Source organism: Etheostoma cragini, chromosome 17 (genome assembly GCF_013103735.1).
Source record: "Etheostoma cragini isolate CJK2018 chromosome 17, CSU_Ecrag_1.0, whole genome shotgun sequence".
NCBI classification, from domain to species: domain Eukaryota; kingdom Metazoa; phylum Chordata; class Actinopteri; order Perciformes; family Percidae; genus Etheostoma; species Etheostoma cragini.
In genome coordinates this window covers 11,674,559-11,680,558 of record NC_048423.1, presented here as the reverse complement: position 1 = coordinate 11,680,558, position 6,000 = coordinate 11,674,559, and the positions used below count along the sequence as shown (strand labels likewise).

The window sequence follows — 6,000 nt, the reverse complement described above, 5'->3', positions numbered from 1 at the left end:
TAATTGTTGGTCTAAAAAAAGGTGGGTAAAAAGAAACAAAGGGCCATCACAAGTTCCCTGAGACCAAAGTGCTGTCTTCAAATTGGTATTTCTCTTTCTGACAAACAAGTGTTTTAGCACATTAATAAAGTCCTAATGACTAATTATTGAACTGTTGAATCAAATGTGAAAAGAAAATACCACAGGGTATTTATTCATCTCAATCATTGTAGGAATACCATAGAAATCCCTTGGCAACCTGTCCAGGAGGCGTAAATATCTTCAGTCAAACGACAACAGCTGGAACAACAGTGCAGAAACTCACAACACTTACACAACCTCCTGTATAATACCTGTAGGCTGCAAGCAATGTGACCAAAGAGTAATTTTCCCTTCAAATGAATGTTTTTTAGAGGTTTTAAACTTTTCAGTGTGTCACAAGAAAACTAAGATTAGAAAATGGTAGCTGAAAATATCTAGCTTTGTGTAGCAGAAGTATTTTTGTTATTATTTACTCTTATCTTATTAAACCACATGCCAGCCCTCAGATGCGCAATCCCGCCCTCATTTGAAACTATAAAAACATCTTGGCCAGTAATATGCGAGAAGGTGAATGCCACACACCTGAGCAGCATAACACTGTAACTGGGAATGTTGCCGCTCTTTCTGTCTCATTGTGCACTTTTATGTAAGATGATATTCATGTGGGTGCACCGTGTGGAAACCTACTCACTCAACCAGTGCTACAACTCACTCACTCACTCTGCAAATCCAGCATTCAGAACCATACACTGTCACATAGACTGTGAGCCGAGAGCGCTCTCCGTCTTTCATTCATCCCGGTAAACGCTACTCACACTTTCTTCTTTTCCTCCCTTCTCAGCCCTCCCTCCCCTCGCCCCCTTCTCTCCCCACTCTTCACTCCCTCACGCTGGGATAGCTTACTTTGTTTTTGTTTTCCCTCCGCGGTGCCTTTCGGTCGGAGTAGTAAGCTAGTGGAAGATATCAACAGAGCTACGTTTCTTCTTACCTCGGCCATAGGCTACTACGGAATACAGAGGACTCGTTGGAGGGCACGCGCATCACGACAGCGAGAAGCGCGAGCAGCTTTTTTTTTTTTTTTTTTTTTTTTTTTTTTTAGAGGGTAGGCTAAGGAATGATTTGAAACAAGAAATTAAGCAAATATCTGCATTGAGTAACAGCGTTAGGTGACGCTGCACCTGAGAAGACTGACGATAAGTTTGGACGGATTTTACTCGACAGGTGCGTTGAAAGGATTAAATACAGGCATTTGGCGGATGGTTGTCGGTTTCGTGGAGAGGAGTCAGCGCCTCTGCGCAAGGTGAGTGATGGTCTCCGAACTGAATGGAGAATACTGACAGTAGAGTTTGTTTGAGAACTGTATTGACCTCCTTATTTGACGTCTGGATCATTCTTCTGTCTGTTTCAAGCGGAATACTTTTAAGGCTTTGGAACCTTAAATCACTCAATATCGCTATGGAACTCCTGCTGGGGTAGCAAGTGTCAGAGTTTGTAGCAACCTCTGCAAACTTCGTGGTATTTAAAAAAAAATATCTGTTGGTAAATCTGAAGCATGGTTCTGATCTAAGTTTCCAAATGCCTATTGCTGCATGATATTATAGTTTTTCTATGGTGCTATGAAATCCTTCATGGGGTTTTCCTAAAACAATGTCTCTAAAAGCAGCACTTTGAATTATCTAGGTCGATGCATTTGTTTCTGGGTTGTTCACCATGAGGTGCTGGACTAATGTAGTTTAGGGCTGTAACTAATGATTATATCAGTTCTGGATCTGGGAATTGATTGTTTGTGCAATAAAATGTGAGAAAATTGGGATAAATGTCTATCACAGTATGCCAGAATCCAATGTGAGGTCTCCAAATGCGTTGTTGTGTTTGACCAACAGTGAAAAAAAAAACAAATATTCAGTGTACAGTAACAAAAAAGGCAGCTCATCCTTACATTCAAAGAGATGAAACCAGAGAACGGGTGGTGTTTCTGCTTGATACAGTAAACTACTTAAATGATTAATCAATTATCAATATAGTAGAGTCATCTTCAATCAATTATTAAAGAAAACCCATTTCATTTCAGCTCTTGTGTAGTTTTAATAAATTTAAAGAAAGTTGGTAGCCCAATATAGTTTGAATTATATGCATATATTATTATATATTCCTCCTGATCCAGAAACTCTTCACGGCAGTGCAAATCCAAGCTCTGGCACACCTTCAATAATGACTTTATGTGAAATATGAATATGAGACACATGTCAGAGATATTATGGATTATGTTGGATACTTGCTGATTCTAGTTTCACTGGCTCTTATTAATCTCATTGAGAGCCTGCTCACTGCAAATATTTGTCACTTAGGGAAGAACGCACAGTCTCATACTTGGCATCTGCGGAAGGATGATACGAGCTTATGGCCTTTACACAGCACTCGCCTGCCTGTCGCCAGGACTCACACAAACACACACAAACAAACATTAAAAGCTACCCCCAAATATCACTCAGTCAGAAAAATTGTAATGAGGTGTCATGAAGTGAAATAATTCAATTTATTTCTGTCATCGCACATGCAGCCATCATTTCAGTCCTCAGAAAAGGACATTTTATTTACCCCAAACTCCCCTCACTGCAGTCCATACTCTGCCTTTTTATTTCCATTGACTTGCACTGGGTCTATTTTTCCACATGTAGCCCAACCAGCTAATCTGAGCAGAGGCCTCATGCTCTGTTTACATACAGTTATTGATCAGGATGTACTGACTTCTGCTGTACTTCAGGTCACTGCAGCAGACAGGGCAACAGAGTCTCTAGAATAGGAGAGAAACACACCTCATACACCATATCAGAGCTGCAAAATTATTATTTTTACTATTGTAAAACTGCTACATAACAGATTAATAACAGACATTTGTGAAAAATCCACATCAAAGGTTTCCAAAGCAAAAGAAGACTTCTTCATAATGTTTACTTTGTCCAAACAACAACTCTAAACTAGATCTGGAACAATTACTTGATCAATCAATGGACAGAAAATGTATCAGCAACTAATTAATAAACCGTTAATAAAAATTACTTTCGAGAAAAATGCCACAGATGCACCTCTTTTTGGCCGGATGTCCGTTTCTTTTAGCTTTCTTTGTGTTACCATTTTAAACTCCGGTGGGTTCATGAGGACTATGGTTAACTGCTCCTTAGATCTCTGCAGGGTAAATCCAGACATCTAGCTAGACTACCTGTCCAATCTGAATTTTCTGTTGGACGACTAAAACAACTTCTGAACGTACACACATTCCACCAAAACAAGTTCCTTTGAGGCTATTTTGCAGAGGCACTGTGGCTTTGTGCAGCTCTTAGCACCGCCCATAACAATTGTGATTGGTTTGAAGAAATGCCAATAATCCAGAGCAAGTCTTCCTTCCATCCCGGAACGCTGTGTGGATTAGCGAGACCCCCCCTCCTCCGCGCTATGGAGGAAGGTTGGACAGAGTACTTTAAAGATAATACCCTAGGGGAGCATTTTAAGGAGGAGAAAAATGAAATGTAGTTCATTAGCATGTTTATTATATGGAACATGTGCAGTGTAGCTGTTGTCAGCTCTGAGTGATCTAGAAGTACAGACGCCTATTTTTATACTCTCTCTTTCAGTCTCCCATGAGGTGCTAAACTGCATCAAGGGAAGAATCTGATTACCGAGTGGCATAATTTATCCGGTCCTGAAGGAATCAACAGAAAAGCAATGTTGTTCTTGCAAAGTGCCCACTTTTCTTCTACACACACACACACACACACACACACACACACACACTCTATCGGTGAGCAATAATTAAGGCAATGTGCTCCTGAAAAGTATCCACTGCTTCTTTGCCTTTTTGATAGGACATAGATTGATTGAACAAATGTGTGTGTGTGTGTGTGTGTGTGTGTGTGTGTGTGTGTGTGTGTGTTCATAGGTGTGCAATTTCTCTGCTTTCCTTAAGATTGATAGCGCATCATGTGTTGGTGTCTGTCTATAGTGTGTGTGTGTGTGTGTGTGTGTGTGTGTGTGTGTGTGTGTGTGTGTGTGTGTGTGTATATGTTTTCCACCAGGAATGCTCCATAGCAACAGGCAGCATATCTTCTTCAAAAATCTGTTTCTTACACACCGTATGCTGTGACCTTTCTGCTGACTTTGTGCATGTGAGTCTATGCATGGGTGCATCTGTGTTAATGTGTGTGTGTCCATGTACATCAGTGTGTGGGTTGTTTGACCTTTCCTAGTGTACATTCATAAATAGCTGCATAATAGCTAATATGGAACAGCCCGCTGTGCCTGTCTACACGATCAAGATATTGAATCTGTCTGTCTCATAGCAGCATCACTGCAGTGCCAACCTTTTCAAAGCGCCTTTTGTGCCTCTTTTCCTCTCAAACAAAGCAGATATCATCACAATTGTGCAGTATTGATAATGATATGGAATTCTTAGTGGCAGTTTATCATATTTAGATTATTTCATGTATTTCTCAGCGGGAACAAGAGAGACATCTTTAATATATATCTTGACACAGTTGTCGTGTTATGTTAATATCAGTGTTAGACTAATAACTGGTTGCATATTTCATATCCAGGAATAGCAGACAGAGCTCTTTAGAAATCAATTTTCTTTTGCTCCATCACCATGTTCGGAAATTGGCCTACTGCCAGATCAGGAGGGGATGAGGAAAGGAGAGGGGGATATTGTGGGTGCATTAGTGAATGAGGAAAGAAAAAAAATGCTTATCAGATGTAGAATTAATTCTTTTCCGTTTTCTACATTTGTCTAAATAATTTATTTGCTTTCTCAAAACTTCATAGACACTCTTATAGACACATTGAGGAACAGATGCAAGTGTAAGAAGCACAGCAACACATGCACTTGATCATAGATCATAGCTTCCTATTTATATGGGCTAGGGTGCTGCAAGGTCATGCCCTATTTAATCTGTGTGTGTGTGTGTGTGTGTGTGTGTTGCACATCATGCAGTCCAAGCTTATACATATCAATGCATTTCCCTTGTGTTTGTTCATCATTTACACGGTACATGAGCATGGCACATTATAATGTTTATATGTATGCGATCTTTGTAGATAGGGCGATGTGTGTGCATGTGTAGCGACTATAACTCATAAAAAGTAACTCACTGCTCTATCGTAGACTCTGTGTTGTACGTGTAAAGGCTGTTGGCAAAAACAAAAACACACCTTTGACGTCCTGTGTGCTTGTGTTGCATTAGGTCACAGCAGTTTCCTGCAGTGTCGCTATGACAACCAGCCACGCTCGCCTCACGCATGAGGCGGTACTAAATCTGCAATAGAAAAAGGAGGACGGGGGGGCCGCGGCCGAGCTGAGTTGAGCCGAGCCGAGCCGAGTAGAGCTGAAACGATTTCTCGAGTAACTCAAATAATTTGATTACTAAAAATGCTTCCGGCAAAATGAGTTGCCTCAAAGCTTCGTTTAAACAATGCAACTCTCATTGTATACTACTGTGTTTCCGCACAGATGATTATTACTGTCGCACAACGGTCAGATGCTGCTGTTGACACACGCCATGAAGACTGACTGTGCTAATTACAAAATGAAGGAAGAGAGAACAATAGTGGGGGGCTAAGAGAAGAGACAGGCTGAGAAAATGACAGAAAATTTGGGATCATTTTAAGATGCAAAAAAATGAGCGGGCAAGTTAAAAAAGGTAACATTGATGTCTGCAGGCAGTCTCTTGCCCAGCAGTCTCTTACACAACTAAATCATGCTAATTTGCAATTAGCGATTTGTTTTGGAAAACAGCGCCTCCTGCACATGTCTACTTAATATGCATGTGAAAGACGTCAGCGCTAAGCTAAATGCTAAAGTGTGAAAGTTGCCCATTTTCAACCCATCTGAAGCGAGTTATCCAGTGGAGATTTACCGTCTGGTAAATGCCCTTTTGGTACTGTCGGCAGCAGTAGTACAGAAAAAGTATCACTTAACTTACCAGC

General features: G+C 40.6%; 1 protein-coding gene across 4 annotated transcripts in view; it reads left to right on the top strand.

Moving 5' to 3' along the window:
* Positions 1-748: 748 nt before the first annotated feature.
* Positions 749-6,000, top strand: part of zgc:171482 (zinc finger protein) — a 60,268-nt gene continuing 55,016 nt past the window's right edge. For 2 of the 4 annotated variants that reach the window (XR_004660183.1, XM_034898595.1), the window contains exon 1: positions 749-1,321. The gene's annotated coding sequence lies outside the window, so the exon portion shown is untranslated. The remainder of the gene's footprint in view (positions 1,322-6,000) is intronic. The other 2 variants (XM_034898597.1, XM_034898594.1) reach the window with 1 other exon arrangement.